Here is a 21893-nt window from a genome sequence, read left to right as displayed (position 1 = left end):
CATTCATACACACAGAGAGAGATTCTAGCAGCTAGGCCACAGACAATGTTCAACAAGAGTCTTCTGCAAAATTAACTCAATACAGCTGGGAAAAACTGATGAACAAAACATATGCTCAATCACTGGAATAGATATTGTTACCCTCTTTCCATAGTGTAGTCCCTGGAAAAAAAGGGATCTAATCCAATTGGACGCTGTTGCCAGCCGCAAAGTTAAACTATTAACAATGTTAAGTTAAAACAGGAGTGGCAGATTTCAATCTTGTGTGGTCTCCCTTTCTCCTTTGCCCCCCTACAAAGCAAGAATAAATTATTATTATTTATTTATACCCCGCCCATCTGGCTGGGTTTCCCCAGCCACTCTGGGCGGCTTCCAACAAAATATAGCAAGAACCTATAGCAAGGATTCCTTAATAGTAATAGCTAAGGTGCAACCAACTGATTCACCAACCTGATGTTTTGGATTACAACTCCCCATCCCACCAAGTTGGCGAAGGCTGAATGACTTAGTAGCAATCCTCAGTTTGCATTCTTACTTACGCCAAGTTTGTTGTTGGTTCGGACCAAATCTAGCACTGCAAGCCCATACGAATGATGCCATCTACAGAGTTAGACAATACAACGTTTTACATCAGCTGAATGAGTTTTCCAGGATTTCAGACAGGAGTCTCTCCCCATTCTCCTTGGGATACTGGGGATCCTATCTGGGAGCTTTTGCAATGAAAAATGCCTGCTCTGCCACCCAGGAAGTTAAGGAAGTTGGTCCATCGGAAATTGGCCAGCAGCAAATCGGCAGAACTGAGTCTATATTCTACCCGCTCCCAAGTTAGAAATCTCAACAGCAACAAATGGAAGACTACAAACACAAAGAATTAGTTAAAGAGACGGATATATACAACTGTGAAACTATATGTTCCCAAACATATGCTATACTGTTGTTGTTTAGTCGTTTAGTCGTGTCCGACTCTTCGTGACCCCATGGACCAGAGCACACCAGACACTCCTGTCTTCCACTGCCTCCCGCAGTTTGGTCAAACTCATGCTGGTAGCTTCGAGAACACTATCCAACCATCTCGTCCTCTGTCGCCCCCTTCTCCTTGTGCCCTCCATCTTTCCCAACATCAGGGTCTTTTCCAGGGAGTCTTCTCTTCTCATGAGGTGGCCAAAGTATTGGAGCCTCAGCTTCGCGATCAGGGCTGATTTCCTTAAGAATGGATATGTTTGATCTTCTTGCAGTCCATGGGACTGTCAAGAGTCTCCTCCAGCACCATAATTCAAAAGCATCAATTCTTGTAGCTATACTACAAGAAGCAAATATTAAAAATGCAAGGTCTTCTTGGAAACCTCTTTGCCAATTAAGAGCACCTCTGAACTTCTGGATCAAAAGCCATACCTTTTACTTTTAAAATGTAAGATTCTTAAACAGAGACATTAAGAGCTCTGGAAGTCATTCTTAAGCCACAATCTCCCTGCCATAATCCAACAGTGACCAAACTGGACCTAGCAATAAGCAACTTTTGGGACAATTACACACACAGTAGGGCCTGCAATAAAATGTAGTTTATTCCTTGTTGTCGTTACTGTTCCCAGCAAACCTCAACAAACTACACTGCCCAGAATTCTTTGAGAGGGAATGTGCTTCAAATATGATTTAAAGGTACAGAATGTGTGCTGCCTTAGTTTTTTGTTTTGTTTTTAATTGCTCATTTCTCAGTGTGGGCACCAACTTCTACTTTCTCAAACGTGCCACAACACCTACAAATTCATTGCAAAAGCAGCCTCCCTCCTTACATACGCACAGCATGTTCTGATATTTTTCTTAAAGCCATTACTCAGTGATTGCTAAATACACACACATGACTCAAATGACAATTAATTTGAGTGCAAGAGCTCACGGGGCATACATTTTCTTATGCAAATGATTGCTCTGGGCAGAATAATATCTTTTCAATCCTAAAAAAAGAGATCTCAGCAACTTAATTCTCAAAATGTGAAATGTCACTTCCATCCCACTGAAAAAAAAGGGGGGAAATACAGTAAATCATCACTCTTCTTCTAATCATGACATATAGTTCATTAAGGAGACTGAATCATAATTAGTAGACGTGCAGGTGCAGTCTTTTCCAAGAAAGAACAGATGCAATGTATTTAGTCCCAAAAAGGAAACAAAGTCCTCTCACTGCATATGATACATGCCAGGTATATAATGAGTCATCCTAGATAGTAATAGCTAGATCATTATCCAAGGAAGGATCCACAGACAGCCAAAACAGTACCATCCACCTACCATTCAAGCAGCGTTAGAAATTCGGATATATAACCTAATCACCAAATGGCACCTTAAACCCAATTTACAGTTGCCATAATAATAATAATTTATTATTTATACCCCAGCCACTCTGGGCTGCTTCCAACAAAGTATTAAAATACAGTGGTCTGTTAAACATTAAAAGCTTCCCTAAACAGGGCTGCCTTCAGATGTCTTCTAAAAGTCTGGTAGTTGTAATTCTCTTTGACATCTGGTGGGAGGGCGTTCCACAGGGCAGGCGCCACTACCGAGAAGGCCCTCTGCCTGGTTCCCTGTAACTTGGCTTCTTGCAGTGAGGGAACCGCCAGAAGGCCCTTGGTGCTGGACCTCAGTGTCCGGGTAGAACAATGGGGTTGGAGACGCTCCTTCAGGTATACTGGGCCGAGGCTGTTTAGGGCTTTAAAGGTCAGCACCAACACTTTGAATTGTGCTCGGAAACGTACTAGGAGCCAATGTAGGTCTTTCAGGGCCGGTGTTATGTGGTCTCGGAGGCCGCTCCCCGTCACCAGTCTGGCTGCCGCATTCTGGATTAGTTGTAGTTTCCAGGTCACCTTCAAAGGTAGCCCCACGTAGAGCACATTGCAGTAATCCAAGTGAGAGATAACAAGAGCATGCACCACTCTGACGAGACAGTCCGCGGGCAGGTAGGGTCTCAGCCTGCGTACCAGATGGAGCTGGTAAACAGCTGCCCTGGACACAGAATTGACCTGTACCTCCATGGACAGCTGTGAGCCAAAATGACTCCCAGGCTGCACACCTGGTCCTTCAGGGGCACAGTTACCCCATGTAGGAGCAGGGAGTCCTCCACACCTGCCACAACAGAATGTCTAGGCACCATTTCTCCCTGCCCCCTAACTGTTGTTGTTGCTGCTGCTATTGCTGTTGTTCATTTCATTTCTATACGACTTTAAATTTTAAATAAAAAAATCTCAAAGTAGTTTACAACACATTGAAACGTCAAACAAAACAATCCAAAAGAAAACAATTTCAAGCTTCAAGGAAGATATTTCAGATCCTTCTCTAAGTGATATTTTGCTTTCTCCATATTCATTTACCTACCTAATTTATACAGCTGCCCCATAGCAGAAGGACTCTAGCAAACCAATGTTGTGTAGCGGTTAGAGTGTTGGACTAGAGGACCTAAGAGATCAGGGTTCAAATCCCCACCCAGCCATGAAGCTCACCGGGTGACCTTGGGTCAGTCACAGAAACTGGAACAGGTCCAACTGCGACCACGTGGAGATCTCTGGATGCCAGGCTGCCATCCCATCAGCTCCAACCAGCATGACCAATGGTGAGCAGAGTTCGAAATTAGCCAGGTGCCTTTTGCACCTATTGGCCACTTGTGATCAAGTGAAGATGCCCAGGATGCATGCCTGGGGATCATTGGATCTTGACAGTTTTCACACACTAATACCACGTCCTGTAGAAGTCTATCAGTTACGGTATATTTTATCCACATAATCAGAGTGAATTTTGGGGTGGGGGTGGGGGGTGAAATGCTTTTGCTGTGCAGCCTAAGCAAGAGCAGTGAACGACGTTATAGTTAATTGTTGCGGCTTGTCCTCATCACACTGCCCTGCTCACAGTTGTCAAGAATATTCCCAAGTTGTGAATGGTCCATGTTACCATTAAGAAAAAGGGGTAGGAATAGGCCAGGGGTGAGCAAACTTTTTCAGCAGGGGGCCGGCCCACTGTCCCTCAGACCCTGTGGGGGGCTGGACTATATGCCCCACAAATAACCCAGAGATGCATTTTAAATAAAAGGACACATTCTACTCATATAAAAACACACTGATCCCCCGGGCCTTAGTTTGCCTACCCATGGAATGGGCCAATACAGTTGTACCTTGGATCCCAAAAGCCTTGATACTTGGGCGTTTGGCTCCCAAACGCTGCAAACCTGCAAGTGAGTGTTCCGATTTGCGAAAGTTTTTTGGAACCCAAACATCTGATGGGGCTTCTGTGGCTTTCGATTGGCTGCAGGACCTTCCTGCAGCCAATCAGAAGCGGTGCTTTGGTTTCTGAATGTTTTGGAAGTCGAACGGACTTCCGGAACGGATTCCGTTCGACTTCCAAGGCACAACTGTATATAAATATTTGGACTGTCCCTGGATCAAATGACGTTTCTTCTTTAAGTTCTCAAAGTTCTTAAACGAGCTCAAGGTTGTCATCTGAACTAGCCAGAGGTTTAACTGAGAATCACGGTCAGTCAAAATAAGACTTTGGAGCAGTCTTGCCCAAAAAATGGCAACTGGACACTTTCTTTTGCCAACTGTAACCTTGGTTTGAAGAGCCATTTGGCGCCTAGCTTATACATCTGTGTTTCTAACACTGGATGATGGGCACTGTAGGGCGTTACTAACAGAAGGCACCGCTGATCAAAAGTGAAGCACAGAACACCAATGTTAGAGCAAAACAGCCATCTCATCAAAGCAGCAGGAGATTCTCCTAATGATTATGGATCCCTCACTTTGGCAGGCGTATCCTTACAGAGCTGGCTTCTGTTTGGCAACAGAAATCAAGAATTGAAATCAAGAACCTGGAAGGTCATCTGTCAACAAAATGCTCTGATGTGCTGCTGCAGCCACGTGGAGCACGCTACTCTCTCATGCCTCGCTCACTTCAGGGCAGATTTGGCAGGTAGTCAATAAGTTGACGATAAAACCATCATCGCTGTAGCTCTAGCCTTTTCATTATAGTGAATGCTATACTCCAGAGCAGGGGTCAGCAATCTTTTTCAGCAGGGGGCTAGTCCACTGTCCCTCAGACCTTGTGGGGGGCCGGACTATACTTTGAAAATATATATGAACAAATTCCTATGCACCACAAATAACCCAGAGATGCATTTTAAATACAGTGGTACCTCGGGTTACAGACCCTTCAGGTTACAGACTCCGTTAACCCAGAAATAGTATCTCGGGTTAAGAACTTTACTTCAGGATGAGAACAGAAATTGCACGGGGGTGGCACGACGGCAGCGGGAGGCCCCATTAGCTAAAGTGGTACCTCAGGTTAAGAAGAGTTTCAGGTTAAGAACAGACCTCCAGAATGAATTAAGTTCTTAACCCGAGGTAACACTGTAAAAGCACACATTCTACTCATGTAAAAACATGCTGATTCCCGAACCGTCCGCGGGCCGGATTTAGAAGGCGATTGGGCCGGATCCAGCCCCCAGGCCTTAGTTTGCCTACCCATGCTCCAGAGAGCACCAGGAAACTCTTGTTAGGGGGCTTTACTCAGCCCACCCCCCAAGAGAACAACAATCTGGACCCTCCCCTACCTCACAGAGTTATGGTGGGGGTTAAATGGAGAGAGGCGAACAATGCACCTTGGAGGAAAAAGTGGGGTATAAATGCAATAAATTATGATGATGATGATGATGATGATGATGATGATGATGGAGGAAGAAGTGCAATAGCATTCAGTTCCTTCAAGGCAAAGGAAGCAGGAGCCTGTGGGGAGGGGGAAAAATACCTCGAAATCCAATGAACCAACCCGAAATGTCACAAAATAGTGGCAAGAACAGGGAACGGCCATCACACCTGTCCCAGAATTCCCTACTTCCATTCCCCAGTGACTCCCTGCTAACCATGGTTTGCACAATCTGGCTGAGGTGAAAATCCTGGATAGTCTTAACCATAGCCAAGATGGGGGTCAAAGAGGGAGGGGGCATTTTGTGTAAGAGGGGAGTCACTTGGGGGAGGGAACACACTATCACACAGTCTCAAAACCTTTTAACCCCGGTTAAGAGGTTGAGGCAAGACATCTGTACCCATCCGAAGTGAATCCTAACTTATTCCCTTCGGGCAGAAACGAAACAGTTTACTGTGTTTATTTCCGGTAGAGTGCGTAGCAGCTGCCCTCTGGTGCTAGGCATATTTCTAAAAATCCTAAAAACGGGTACTTGAATTCTCCCTTTTGTACTACAATCTTCCCCACCCACCCTACAAAGTGTTTCTGATGGCTTGGGCTAATATAATTAGCCAATTTGAATGTCCTGTAAAATTAACATCCCTTTGCATTTCCAGCTGCACTGGTAACAGTTCAGAAATGGCTTAGGTCAAAAAGACTTCGCTCACAAATGAATAGCTCCTCTTTGAAACCATTTTTAATGCTTTTCACTGATGGGGAAAGGGCGAGTTGTTCTACCTGCATAGCTTGGTCAAATCAAAACCCTCCCCTTCTCCCCAACATCTTTCCTTCTCCTTCTCCTGATAGCAGAGTGTCTGTATTCCCTTTCAAGCAAGCTGTTTAGATGCGATAAGGCGCCTGAATTTTAATAGAAAACACACTTTCTAAGTCAAAGGGGTGGGGGTTTTTTAACGGAACAGATCTCTAAAAACACATAAAACTAATTGCAATCCATACTATGTATTTTCCCCACACTCTACACACAGAAAGCACACACCCATTTCCAAAAGGGAGAAAGAAAAGAGATGTCTCTTAGAAAATATCATGAACAAAAGTGTCGTTTATAGCCAGTGACCATAAAACAAATTTGCATGCCGATTGGTACAAATCACATGTCACTTGATGCTGTACTGGACTGATAGGGGAACATGAATGCATAAAAGATCCCTTTTGCATTACATTCTGGTAACTGGAGAGGTTGTTTGTGTACTATATAGGTAAGAAAACTCTGCTTCTTCTGCCGCTATCCATCCACATGTTGCTCAGACATGTACAGTTGATCCCCGCTTTTCAGCACATCACAGAAAACCATCACCTCCCAATGGCCAGCGCATAAATATTTCCAATGAAGCAGGAGCACAACTTGCTCCCAAGGCGCATTGATCTATTTTGCACATCCTCCAAAAGTCCCGCAGCAAGGAGCATAATGAGCAGGCATCCCCAGGTCTATAGGAATGCAGAATTCAGCTCAGTGCAAATTGTTAGGTTCCCATTACAAAGAAGCAAGATTTGACAGCTCTTACAGCTGCCAAAATACGTTTAGAAACCAGAGAGCAATGCAGAATGAAATCCCAGGACCCAGTGGGATGGCTGCATAGGAATGTATATTGCTTGCCTGCAGAGGCCCCTGTGGAAGAGAATTTGCCACATTGTTTGAAAGGTATATTGTTCTCTCTGCAGGATCCACTGGCGAGGAAACCATTCTGAATGTGTGGGTGAGCAGGCCACACAGGCTTGTGGCAGTGATCTACACCTAGCAAAACTGGCAGTGAGCAGGAGAAGAATGGACCTACTCCACACAGGCTTCAAGATCCAGATGCAAAAAAACCCAGCAGCACCATATATACTCAGCCGCCAGATCTGTTTCTGCACACAGAGGTCTCTCCACCCAGCCATCAACAGATGTATCCCAGAGACCACATCACAGCAAGTAAGAGAAAAGAATCATCTTGCACCTTCAACCAAATCCGGAATTTTCAATGGGGGAAGTGGGACTGCACTCCTGCAGTAACTGGCTCTTCCATACGGACTCTGAATTAACACATAATACTGAACCACAGGCTAGTGTGAAGTGTACCCAGCCCAGCAAATTAACCTATGCCTCCTCTCCTCTGGGCAGCTGTTGCCGCTGCCTCTGGTCTCTGATCTGTCTCTCCACACAGCCCCACATGGGCCTGGGACTTGTCTGTCCACTCCCAACTGCATGGGTTGGTGGACTGGCTGGGCTCCCTCACCCACTTGCTTGCTTGCTCCGAGGTCACCTTGGCTCCTGGCAACCAGCACCTGCTGACCAGTCCCAGAGGCATCATTCGCCTGCGGAGTTTGTGGCCAGGGCAGCTGCAACAAACAGCTCTGCAAGCCTTGGGGAGGCAGAGATGCGAGAGGGCATCAGAGGAGGGAGGGAAGGAAGGAAAGAGGGACAGAAGCCAGTGTTGCCTACGGTACCCCTGGCCATCATTCAAGGCACCCCAGGGTGCCACGGCACACTGCTTGAAAACCACTGTCATAGATGAACCAGGCCTGTGTGCAGACAAGCTATGTCTATGTAGACACTCTCCTGTGCCTTGTAAGGAGAGCATCAGCAGAGAGAGCTGAGCAACAGGTAGGTTGAGAACAGGTACAATTCTACACACAAACACTGCCCCCTGCATCCTCCGATCCGATTAGCTAAAGAGGGATAGAGTTGTTACGGACACTGCAAGAGCAGGAACGCTCATTGTTCTGGCCTGCTATTGAGAAACGATGGGATAAAACTCTACTTCCTCTCCTCAAAGTGAAAGCGACAGGTGCGCCAATCGCACCCGTGCCAGAAATGCTGCACTTTTCAAGCAGACCAGGTGTAAGTCTCGATAAGGCAGGCACTGTTATCTCACAGCATCCAACACTGCGCTAGAGAATGGGTGCATTTTGTTTGGACTTGTGACATTTCCCGATCTTAGCTTTTCCTGAAGCCACAGTAGATGCAACTTAAGAAGAAGCAGCTCATTTTTCTAGTGCTGACGTAGATGTCCGGTGGCTGGAGAGATACCAGCTAGTATCGTACTTTTCTATCTCTTTGGCTGCTGTGCAGTTGGTACCAACAAGGTTGACGTGGGTGTCAGTTTTAGAAGCGAATTTGGGCAGGAGAAGGGATGCAATTTGTCATCAGCAACAATCCAACAGATATTTATTTACTTTTGTTTATTTTGTTTTATTTCATTGATATCCCACCCTTTTCTTCCAGGAGCTCAATGTAGAATACATGGTTCACCCATATTTCACGAGACACTCTTGGAAGGAACATTGAAACCTCTTTGCCTACCTTGTAGTGTACAGATACCTTCCAACATTTCTCCAGTGAAAATAGGGATATCCTATCCTATTCAATTTATTTATTTGTTTGTTTATTATTTTATTCATATCCCACCCATCTGACTGGGTTGCCCCAGCTACACTGGGTGGCTTCCAACATATATCAAAACATAATAACACATTGAACATTAAAAAAAACCAACTCCCTACACAGTGGTACTTTGATTCTTGTACTTAATCTGTTCCGGGAGTCTGTTCGACTCCCAAAACTGTTCAAAAACCAAGGCGCAGCTTCCGATTGGCTGCAGGAGCTTCCTGCACTCAATTGGAAGCCGTGTTGGATGTTTGGCTTCCGAAAAACATTCACAAACCGGAACACTTCCGGGTTTGCGGCGTTCGAGAGCAGATTTGTTCAACAACTAAGCTGTTTGAGACCCAAGGTACCACTGTATAGTGGTACCTCTGGTTGCGAACGGGATCCGTTGCGGAGGCCCGTTCGAAAGCTGAAAGGAATGCAACCCACACCTGTAGGTCACGATTTGCTGCTTCTGCGCATGACATCATTTTGCGTGTCTGCGCATGCGCGAGTGGCGAAACCCGGAAGTAACCCTTTCTGGTACTTCCGGGTCGCCGCAGGACGCAACCTGAAAATGCTCAACCTGAAGCAAATGTAACATGAGGTATGACTGTATAGGGCTGCTGTCAGATGTCTTCCAAAGATTGTAGTTATTTATTTCCTTGGCTCAGGGGTCGCATAACTCCATACTGTCCAACATTTATCTGATGAAAATAGGGATGTCCTACCATATTTCTCTGATGAAAACAAGTGCATTCTAAGGAAAAGTGGGACATTCCAGGGTCAAATCAGAAACGGACTGCTTCTGTAAATCTGGGGCTGTCCCTGGAAAATAGGGACATTTTGAGGGTCTGATGTACAGCCCAGAAAAAGCTTTATTGCTCCGTTTTGCTGAATGCTAAACAGGCTCTCAGGAAATGAAGGGGGTTTGGGGGACGAGGGAATCCAGAGGCAAATTGTTTTCATGCCCAGGTTTGAGTTCTATAAAGAAATTGGCCCAGACAGACGTTCTATTCAGGATCTCCATATTAAGGGAATCAAAACCCAGGAGATGAGAGCTAACACCATTCATTCCCTGACCGATCAGAAGGATTCAGATGGAGTCAAGCGTGTGACCCTTCCCTGTAATGGGCTGCAGTTCAAAAAGTGTCAGGATGATTTTCCTCCTGGCTGGCAGCCACAGGCAGGTTGAGAAGAGAGATTCTGCTACAAGTTGGAGAAAGAGCTTTAGAAACCAGCAATACAAAAAGTCTCCATTCAGCTTGGAGAAACCAGAAAGTCGTTCCACCTCTTAAAGGGAGATCAAGTAACTTCTCTGGGATCTTTTGCCAGCAGCAACAGGCAAGGAAAACGTGGGAATTTTGATTCTCAAGCCCGATACCAAAGCAAAGGCTGACCCTGGGTTCACTGTACAATTGCTAACTCAACCAAGGCAACATTTAATACAAAATCGAGCATCTATTTTAAGTAATCGGAAATAAAAAAGCTACGAAGTATCTAGCCGTGGCATGTGCTCATATTCCTGTTTAAAAATCTCTATGCAATGTACAAAAAGAAAGAAATGCAAACACAACAAAATGATGCCACAAAAACAGAGATACAACACTAAACCTGGTAAAGCAAAACTTTAAAGATGTATAAACGTATGCCAAAAACAGGAAGTCAGTACTGGCAATATCCTGATCTTGTGGGTCGAGGGAAGAGAGATCCCTTTGCAAGACAGCTGAAGCAACTGACAGATTCTGCTTTGGGGTTTAGGTGTGGACAAGACATCAGGACAACTTGTGCAGCCCAAGCAAAAGCGGTCTGTGCTCAAATCCAGCACGGTGCAGACTGCCTCTGCTCCACCCGCAATGCACTGATTTGCACCTTTCTGAGTTTGCACGAACGTAGTTTGGCAATAACAAGCATGCTCAGCCCCCCCCCAGTGACAGTCCGGAGGAAGCACCCTAACATTTCTACTGGAAAGAAACAGAAACTGCCTTTTACAGAACCACCTAGAGCAAGGGTCAGCAAACCTTTTTCAGCAGGGGGCTGGTCCACTGTCCCTCAGACATTGTGGGGGGCCGAACTATATTTTGAAAAAAAGAATGAACAAATTCCTATGCCCCACATATAACCCAGAGATGCATTTTAAAAAGAAGGACACATTCTACTCAGGCATAAACACGCTGATTCCTGGAACGTCTGCAGGCTGGATTTAGAAGGCGATTGGGCCGGATCCAGCCCCTGGGCCTTAGTGTGCCTACCCATGACCTAGAGTTAAGCCTTGGAGGCAAGCTTCAGAGATACTCAGGCTGAACTGCCAAAGTAGCAGCAACCATAGTTGTTAAGTAGAGCAGGAACATTTCACCTTAAGTGCTAGAGACAGAAGCTGAGATGGGAGGTCACAGGTGGAAGCATGCATTCATCTGACCCATCTCAAAAAAGATGGATAATATCATCCAACCAATTCAACAACGGCAACAAAAGCCAACAATTGTGTGAACTGTCCATAGCAAAACCGGTCCCTTTATTTTGCATTTGTTCTGCCCCGACTAAAAAGTGCTTGCTGGTGCACGAAGAGTGATATCCAACGTTAGAGTAAGCACAGTGGTTTCCAACAGGTCTACTCCAAGCATGTATTAGTTGGCTATCACTGCAAAACATTTCGCAAACTCTTAGGCACAAAATGAGGAACTGAAGGGAGGCCCTTGCCTACCTAATGATTGTCACCTTGTGGTCCCAGGATTTAACATTTTGCTTGTGTTAGTTCAACGGCAAAGAACAGAAATACTTAGAAAGTTAACTTTCCATTTATTTTTAAATCAGAAAATTCACGCATACTATACCAGGCTCAAGAATGTGACAGAAATCTTGTCACATGTTTGCGTGACTCACCTTTTGGCCTGAGTGCTAAACACTGAACTGCAGTCTGCAAGGAACAACAATTTGGCTAATAATAATAATAATAATAATAATAATTTTTTATTATTATTGCCTTGACTCCCTCCATCATATTTTTTTGGGGAGGGCACTACCTTCTTGAATTAGACTCCCTGCTACAAATCCATCAGTTCCACCCATGGCAAAACATGAGGCTCCTGCCACCTAAACATTAGGAAGAACTTCCTGACAGTAAAAGCTGTTCGACAGTGGAATTTGCTGCCAAGGAGTGTGGTGGAGTCTCCTTCTTTGGAGGTCTTTAAGCAGAGGCTTGACAACCATATGTCAGGCGTGCTCTGATGGTGTTTCCTGCTTGGCAGGGGGTTGGACTCGATGGCCCTTGTGGTCTCTTCCAACTCTATGATTCTATGATTCTAACATTGCCACATGTTAACATCTGACGTTCTGTGATCAAGTTCAAGGCTGAAGTTGGTGGGGCTGCCTGTTATTACATATCTACCAAGTAGATAGAAACCACAATTGTAAAAAGACGCCCTACACAGTATATTTAACAATAATTACCCATGTGTATTATTACTTCCAGCTCAAGAGGCAGTGACTAAGTGTTGCTAAGCAGGCTGATAACCAACAGGTACCACATCATAAACTGGAACACAAGAATCCACTAGAGAAGTCCTAACTAACCATCGCTTATCCAGCCTGCTATGGAGAAGTTTCCCTGGCAGCTTTTCCTTGACAGAATAAGCAACTGCTCTCAGTTTTGTACTCACAAACACTAATGCAGATTAATAAACAGACAGAGAGATGGAGAGCTCACCATGGGCTGAAAATGGGTCATGCAGGAGGTCATTCACCTTAGTCAAAATGGGTGGTGGCTAATTGTGGTTAAGAGTGACCATGCATTTAAAGTGCACCCCCTCAAAAATTCTGGGAACTGTAGTTTACCCCCCAACAGAGCTATGATTCCCAGCACCCTTAACAAAACACAGTTCTGGTGATTCTTAGGAAGCGAGTGCTCAAAATAAATGGTGTGTACACAGCGCACTAAGACATTCCCTGGGATTAGGAGCGGGGCAGAAAAAGTAGCAATATAGCTAGTTAGTTACTATTACATTTATATATAAATGCAAATAAATATTCTCTAAGAAAGTCCAGGCAGTATCTCCACTCACTCACACAAACACACACAACAACAACAACAACAACAACGCTGCAAGGTAGGGTAGGCCAAGAGATAGCAGCTGGCTCAAGGTCACACTGGCCAAGTGGGGATTTAAAGCCTAACCTCCCTGTCTGTTGCTCTAACCACTACACCACACTGCCACAGCTGAGAAAGAACACACGGAGGTATACATCTTTGGGGCAGTTTTTAATTCCCCTTCCCTGATTCTGAGAAGAATCTGGAGCACTAGCTGCTGTTAAAAGGCAATGCAATCCCCAGAGTTTAAAAGCTGCAGTCCTATGATTACTCAGAAGGAGGTCCTGTTGCATTCAACGGGGCTTGCTCTCAGGTAAGTGGGGTCAGGACTGCACAGCCTAATCGTGGAAAGATATAAAAGCTTGGGGGCGGGGGAGGAAGCTGGGATTTCCTCCAAGGAGCTCATTTATCTACTCCAGGAAGCAATAACAAGCCAGCAACTACAATCCTTCCCTAGTTTTTTTATATATACATAAAACAAAACCAGCTGACAAGATAGATCACAGGTGTGGTAAGTGAGCGAGCGCTCAGGTTACAGGGGAAGGGAAGTGGAGCAGCGCACGTCTCAGCTGGACAGGGCGGCGGCGGGCGGGAGCGCCTGTTACTGAACCCGCGCCCCCTTCCATCTTTCACAAACACGCGCGGCCATTTCACACGTTACGCTTTTCACGAGCAGTGGAGAAAGAGAGCAAAGGCTTGGGCCTCAGGAGCTCCAGGGCGGAAAACAGACGGGGGGGGGCGTGGGTGTGGCACCGGATTCCCCCCACCCCTTTGGAAAAAGGGGGAAACCCACCAAGAGAGACCCCCCCCAAATCTTCCAGGAGAGCAGACGGCGCCCCCCCCCCATACGCTGTACTTCGCACCCCCTCGAAGCCCAGCGGGGAGCATGAAAGCAGAGGAATGTGGGTCTGGGCCCCAGCGGGGTTAGGGGCGACCCCTCTCCCGCCTCTCCCCCCCCCCGATTGTGGGGGGAGGGTGGGGGAGAGCGACCCTTCCACGCTTCCCCCGACGCCTTTTGTGCGCCTCTTACCGCACTGCTGGTTCCTCGCCTCCCGTCTCTCCTCTCCCTTCCTTCCCAGGGAGGACGAGAAGCGCCTGGTCCGCGCAGGGCGTCCGAGCCGACGGGCGGGGAGAGCGGCGAGGCTGCCGAGAGAGGAGCCGCCGACTGAATCGCCCTCCGCACGGCCCGCTGCCGCTTCCAAAGTGCCCGCCTCTGCCTCGGCAGCTTCGTGCGCTCCGGGCTTCCCGCGGGTCGCACCGCCCTCTCCTGGACGGCCCGGGCTTCGCTCGCTGGTGGAAGAAGCCCCGCGGGGGGGGGGGGAGAGAAGCGGCGAGGCGGTTCACACGTGCAGGATGCGCGTCGCGTGGTCTCGCCGCCGCGCTGAGAAATGTGGAGGATCCATGTGTGTGGAACTAAGTAAGAGGATTAGGGCGGCCGCCAGGGAGAGAAAGTTACCCTTAATGATAATTAGCAGAGTGCTGGATTTAAAATTGAGAAGATCCATGGGGGGGGGAGCATGGGCGTAGCCAAAGGGGGGCAGCTGCCCCCACTAAATCAAGTAAATAAATAAAAATATTTAACTAACTGACCAATTGCGTTGCAGATAGCTCGGTTCTGCCCCCGCCCCAATATAAATCCTGCCCCCCCCCCCCACACAACATGAAGGCAACCCTGTTTAAGGAAGTTATTAATGTTTCGTGTTTTTAATATTCTGTTGGGAGCCGCCCTGAGTGGCTGGGGAAACCCAGCCGGATGGGCGGGGTATAAATAAACAACAACAACAACAACTACTACTACTACTACTACTACTACTACTATTCTTTTATATATAGAAAAAATTATTAGGTTTTTAACATAACATTTTCAACAGTAATTAAACATACTTTTACATCTTATTCAATTTTTTTGGACTTCCATCAGTCCTGTCTGAAAATCTCCCAATATAATCTCTTAGTATCCATTTCTTATTTTCCCTATTACATTTCAAACTCATAGCCAATATCTCTATCTTTTTCTACTTTGTAACACTTCGTCTATTTCTCCTTACAAAACTTCTTGTAGTCCTACTAGCGTAATTTGTTGATTACAGTTGCTCTTCAAATAATTCATATACTTCTTCCAATCTTCGGTAAATCTCTGGTCCCACAGGTTTTGAATCCTTCCTGCCATTTTGTCCAATTCTGCATAGTCCATTAATTTCGTCTGGCATTCTAATTTCGTCGGAATTTCTTCTTGCTTCCATTTCTGGGCTAACAATACTCTTGCCACTACTACTATTATTGTTGTTGTTATCATTGGCGCCATATTATAAAAGGTGAGCCAACTCCACCTCCCCCCGCCCCCGATTAATACCAGCTGAAACTGAATGTGTGGCATATGGAAGAGAGGGCTGCTAAGGGCTTCTCAAGGCCAACTGTCCCATACCACAAGAGGGGAGACTGCTCTGATGGTCGGATCCTGCTTGCAGGTTTTCTGCAGGCATCTGGTTGGCTGTTGTGAAAACAGGATGCTAGACTAGATGAGCCCTTCTTGTGTGAATCCTGTGACAGGTGAATCCACTGAAAGGTGCTGGGTTTAATAATAATAATAATAATAATAATAATAATAATAATAATAATAATAATTTATTATTTGTACCCTGCCCATCTGGCTGGGTTTCCCCAGCCACTCTGGGCGGCTTCCAACAAAGATTAAAAATGCATTAAAATGTCACACATTAAAAACTTCCCTGAACAAGGCTGCCTTCAGATGTCTTTTAAATGTCAGCTAGTTGTTTATCTCTTTGACATCTGGTGGGAGGGCATTCCACAGGGTGGGTGCCACTATCGAGAAGACCCTCTGCCTGGTTCCCTGTAGCTTTGCTTCTCGCAATGAGGGAACCGCCAGAAGGCCCTCGGTGCTGGACCTCTGCATCCGGGCAGAATGATGGGGGTGGAGATGCTCCTTCAGGTATACTGGGCCGAGGCCGTTTAGGGCTTTAAAGGTCAGCACCAACACTTTGAATTGTGCTCGGAAACGTACTGGGAGCCAATGTAGGTCTTTCAAGACCGGTGTTATATGGTCTCGGCGGCCGCTCCCAGTCACTAGTCTAGCTGCCGCATTCTGGATTAGTTGTAGTTTCCTGGTCACCTTCAAAGGTAGCCCCACGTAGAGCGCATTGCAGCGGGAGATAACTAGAGCCTGCACCATGAGGCTACCTCAGCATTCTGCTTGGGGGGCTGTATCCATGGTCCCCCTCCCCCATCTAGCCTGGTGGTCCTCACTTAGGGATGTTGATGGGTCCTCAACTGCCCCCTTTGCAGTCATGTATGGCAATGGCCCTGATACAGGCCTCTTCACTGCACCAGCCTGGGAGGTAGCGCAGGGAAAGGGCATTTCTTGCCCCTTTCTGCCTTGCGTGGTGCAGTGGGTCTACTCTGAGTGTGACTGACTTTTGATCTCACCTTAAGATTGCTGCTACAATCCAGTGAATGCTTGCATGGGAATGAATCCCACGGAACATTTACTTCTAAGTATACAGACACAGGATTTCCATGCTAGAACACTAGGCTTGACTGGGCTTTGGCCTGATCCAGCCTGGCTGATATTATGCTCTTGGGATGGAAAAAACAGAAGAGCTTGCATTGAAAGCAATTCATTCAGAGCATGTGATTTGCTGAGGGAGTGGAATAGGGACTTTTGACAAACAGTCATAAAATCCAAAGTCCTTAGGGGCTGCTTTATATACTTAAAGCTACCGTATTTTATTGGGCTCCAAAGTGATGGTTGGAATGTACGACTTCCTGCAAATCAGGTGTGGGGAACCTGATGCCCTCCAGATGTTGCTGGACTACAACTCCCATCATAGAATTGCAGAGTTGGAAGGGACCCCGAGAGTCATCTAGTCTAATCCAGGAATCTCAACTAGACAATACATGGCAGACCGCCCCCCAACCTCTGCTTTAAAACCTCCAGTGAAAGCGAGGCCACCGCCTCTCATCCTTAGCCATTGGTCATGCTTTCTAGAACCGATGGGAGCTGTAGTTCAGCAGGATCTGGAGGGCGCCAGGTTCCCCACCCCTGCTATAAATCATTGGATCTGCCTGGTCATTGTTACTTGAGATGTTGCCACACGTTCTTTTGCTGTTGATTCATAAACTGCTGCATATATCCAAAGTGGTGATGCCTAGCCCTTCCAGATGTTGGTAAAGGTAAAGGGACGCCTGACCATTAGGTCCAGTCGTGGCCAAATCTGGGGTTGTGGCGCTCATCTCGCTTTATTGGCCAAGGGAGCCAGCATACAGCTTCCGGGTCATGTGGCCAGCATGACTAAGCCGCTTCTGGCAAACCAGAGCAGCTCATGGAAACGCCGTTTACCTTCCCGACGGAGCGGTACCTATTTATCTGCTTGCACTTTGATGTGCTTTCGAACTGCTAGGTTGGCTGGAGGAGAGACCGGGCAACGGGAGCTCACCCCATCGTGGGGATTCGAACCGCCGACCTTCTGATCGGCACGTCCTAGGCTCTGTGGTTTAACCCATAGCGCCACCCGCGTCCCTCCAGATGTTGTTACTGGACTACAATTCCCATCATTCCTCACTGTTGGTCATATTAGCTAGCAGAGCTGATGGGAGGTGGACTCAAAGCTTTGCAGCACAACCCTATGCATGTCTCCTTAGATGCAAGTCCTGTTGGATTCAATGGCGCTTGCTTCCAAGTAGGCGTGCATAGGAATGCAGCCTAATTTCCTCTGAGCTCAGAGGGATTGACCTCTAAATGCCCAGGATCATACCATAAAGCAGACAGGAGGAACCTCATTCAGCTTGAGGGCCACATTCTGAGCATCCCCCAGGGGCCACATGCTGGTGGTGGGCGGGGCCAGAGGTAAAAGTGGGTGGAGCAATGACTATAAAATTTACCTTTACATAGCAGGCTAGCTTCTGCAGGCACTCAGAAATCCCTCCCTTCTCCACCCAGGCAAACAAGAGGCGTTATCAGAGTTCTAGGCCACCTTCCAGCCAGGCAAAAACATATATTTATTCATTTGTTTATTTCACAACATTCATTGACTGCTTGATTGTAACAAAACCTCAAAGTGGTTTACAAAAACAATAATATTATCAACGGGGGGGGGGAGGATGGACCACTGGGAAGTATTTAAAACATGCAAAAATAATTAAAATTAACAGTAAGCAAAAAAAAAAAAAAGGTTAAAAAATGCAACAGTTTCTTCCTGTCTGAATTGGCCAGTGTGGTGTAGTGGTTAAGAGTGGTAGTCTCATAATCTGGTGAACCGGGTTCGTGTCTCTGCTCTTCCACATGCAGCTGCTGGGTGACCTTGGGCCAGTCACTTCTCTGAAGTCTCTCAGCCTCACTCACTTCACAGAGTGTTTGTTGTGGGGGAGGAAGTGAAAGGAGATTGTTAGCCACTTTGAGATTCCTTAGGGTAGTGATAAAGTGGGATATCAAATCCAAACTCTTCTAATTAAACAAACATGATTCCAGCAGTTGCCAAGAAGAGTAGAGTGAAGGTGCCTGGCTGTGGTCAATCGGCAGGGAGTTCCAAAGTGTGTGCAGAGCCAGTAAGAGGTATCTGGCCAAGGGACTGTGTGATCTGCGGTACAGTTTGAGGGTCACTCCGAAAGGCCTAGAAGGCTGCCACGGGCTTGAGACTCCTTGCCCCTGCTGTAAAGCGTCCATATTTTTCTCTCTCCCAATATTTATATTTGCCTTTCAGTTTTCTGCCGCTGCTGTGTTGTTGTTTTTTAATGAATCTAGATATACATAGCGGTAAAGTTATCATATTGGTGTGACAGTTGTAATGATTAAAACCAAGCCAGGAACAATAGATTGCTTTCTCCTGTCTGCAAGACGGGGAGGGAGGTGAATGGGAAGAGCATAACATGCATTAAATGTGACAGTCACCCAATCGAAAGAGGGCTCTGGCTGGGCTCTTGTACACGATGAGAGCAGTTTTCAATTAACCCCTCTAGTTAGAACTATGGAGCTGGTACGGCTCTTCATAGAGGAATTCAAAACACTTTCAAATAAATGGGGTGGTTCCCCCCTCTTTCAACTAATTTGACTCTCTTGAAGACAGAAGGTGAGCCAGTGGTGAAGTTTGGCAGCTTCTTTCTTCACTGTGTGGATACGCTGCTCATATATGGCTTAGCCTTGGAAGTATTCTCCCCTTCATAGGAACTATAGCTAAATAGGAAGCTGTACTCCAGGTGAGTATTCTGATCAAGGCAGAATAATAATAATAATAATAATAATAATAATAATAATAATAATAATAATAATAATTTTATTATTTATACCTCTCCCTTCCCGGTTCAAAAACCGGGCTCAGGGCGGCTAACAACAAATTTAAAGCACTTTAAAACACTTAATTATAAAAACAGCATAAAATACAGTATAAAAACATGAATGACAATAAAATAAAAGATCAATTAGATAATCCCCAGGGCTAGCTGGCTGAGTTGGTCCTACTTGGGTCAGCGAGGAGGCTAGGGGAGAATTATCTGTGGGGTCTCAGAGCGGGTGGTCTTCATAAAAGGGGAGGGGGGGAAGAGAAGGGAAGGGAAATAAAAGATCAGGCTGAATTCAAATTAAAGGCCAGGCGGAATACAGCAGGACTATTGCTTTTCTTGATCTGGACACTGATGTAACCTGGAATAGCATTAGCTTTTTTTGCTGCAGCATCACACTCTTGGCTCATGCTAAGCTTGCGGTCCACTAAGACCCCCAGATCTTCTTTCATATGTTGTACTGTGTTCCTCGTTAAAATGGGCAAGGGCTGTTTTCATCAGTGGGCCCTGGTACCCACCCTGAGGGTGCTCCATATTGACATCGGCCACAGTGCAGATTCCACAATGGGGACCCTTTCAGATAACTGCAACATAGCAAGGCACACAACTGGAGTGAGGTTCTGGTCCATAGCTTCCTCAGCTAGGTGGTTTATCCTGCCAAAGCTACTTTTACGACATTTGCCATCAGGCTGAGAATTTCCATCCCTGAAGAGGAACATTTCAAAATATATTAGGGATTCTGCAAAAGGTATGATTGATTCACTGCACAGCAGTGGCAATAACATTAGTCAGGAAATAAAACCTTCACATTTACTCATCTTGATGTTCCAGGAGAGCGATTTGCTGCCTCTTATATTCTCATTCGTACATGCCTGGGAGTTTAACTATATTGTATTGACCTTATTCCAGCTCTATTCATCAGCCGCTCTCCTTCAGCGTGTAATGCAGGTCTGCGTCTCTTTCCATAATTTAGTATATTTGTCTCTTTCCAACGCCCTGTTGTACATTAAATTAACGCTGAATTAATTAATTGGTGCGATGTTGATTAATTCACAAATCGCAGATTAAAATGTGGATTTAAAGACCAGCTCTTAATTAGAGCCATCTTTTGGTGGACAGGTTTTTGAACGCACTGTGAATTGTTGTAGGTGATGTATGGACACCTCTTTTTTTAATTAAGGCAATGTTCTAGAGAGCCAGTGTGCGGCGAGGTGGGATGCAAAATGCTGGGTATGGATTTGAGAAAGCTAGACGGGCTTCAGATGGAGTGTGAAGAGTCAGCAGCTGGCAGCCTTGATGCAAAATCCGGCCCCCTGTGGGGCAATACCCAGACTCCCAGGTGGCAAGCCAGGAGCAAAGGAGAGCTATGGATGGAGCACTGGCTTTGGCAACATGGCAGGCTATTTTGGAGGAATAGTGTGTTAGCCATCCCCACCCTGTTCCTTTCTAGGGTTGCCAACTTTTGATCCTGCTCCTGTAGCTATGCCTTTAACACCAGCTTAGAATTATAGAATTGTAGACTTGGAAGGGTCAGTGTAGGAAATTCAGCTAAACATCCATGACCGATGGCCACCCAACCTCTGCTTAGAAACCTCCCAGGAAGGAGAGTCCACCACCTCCCGAGAGAGCCATGGAACAGCTTTTACTGCCAGAAACGTCCTGTTTGGTTGGAATCTCCTTTCTTGAAACTTGAAGCCATTGCTTTGAGTCATGTCCTAGCCTCCAGAACAGGAGAAAACAAGATTGTTCCCTCTCGACAGCCCACATAGTTACTTTGTATTAATGAAATATACTCTGAGTCAAGTGTGAATTTCATGCTCTTTATTCAGCTCACAGTAGCAATGAATGAAACTTTCCCCAAAACGTCTAGCTACGTATACATTATTTACACAATGGGCCCCACGTGATTGGCTAATTCCGGGCTGCTCTTGCAGGCCAATCAGGTTGCGGATTCACCTCCTCCAGAAGCCCAATTGGCTGCTCCTGCAGGCCAATCAGGTCGCTGATTCACTTCCACCTGGAGCTGGATTGGATGGCTCCTGAGGACCAATCAGACTGCTGCATTCTGGATCCTATTGATCTAGGATTCAGCTCAGTACATACCAATCAATATAACATTTTTATGTGTAACTTTGTATTTTTGTAACATTTTTTGTTTAAGTTGTCTGTTGTTGCTTTGGTTTTTTTTTTTTTTTTTGTATACTGCTTAGATATATATGATGTATGGAAGTGAGAGCTGGACCATAAAGAAGGCTGATCGCTGAAGAATGGATGCTTTTGAATTATGGTGCTGGAGGAGACTCTTGAGAGTCCCATGGACTGCAAGAAGATCAAACCTATCCATTCTGAAGGAAATCAGCCCTGAGTGCTCACTGGAAGGACAGATCCTGAAGCTGAGGCTCCAATACTTTGGCCACCCCATGAGAAGAG

At 46.1% G+C, this 21893-nt stretch overlaps 1 protein-coding gene across 1 annotated transcript in view; it reads right to left on the bottom strand.

Annotated features, from left to right (window-relative positions):
* Window positions 1-14385, bottom strand: part of EPS8 (EGFR pathway substrate 8, signaling adaptor) — a 143296-nt gene extending 128911 nt beyond the window's left edge. The window contains exon 1 of the mRNA XM_083464293.1: window positions 14203-14385. The gene's annotated coding sequence lies outside the window, so the exon portion shown is untranslated. The remainder of the gene's footprint in view (window positions 1-14202) is intronic.
* Between the last annotated feature and the right edge of the window lie 7508 nt (window positions 14386-21893).

This window comes from Podarcis liolepis, assembly GCF_965112155.1.
Source record: "Podarcis liolepis genome assembly, chromosome: 10".
In the NCBI taxonomy this organism is placed as follows: Eukaryota; Metazoa; Chordata; class Lepidosauria; order Squamata; family Lacertidae; genus Podarcis; species Podarcis liolepis.
Note: the sequence above shows the minus strand (reverse complement) of the source record. Positions and strands in the feature narration are given on the sequence as shown.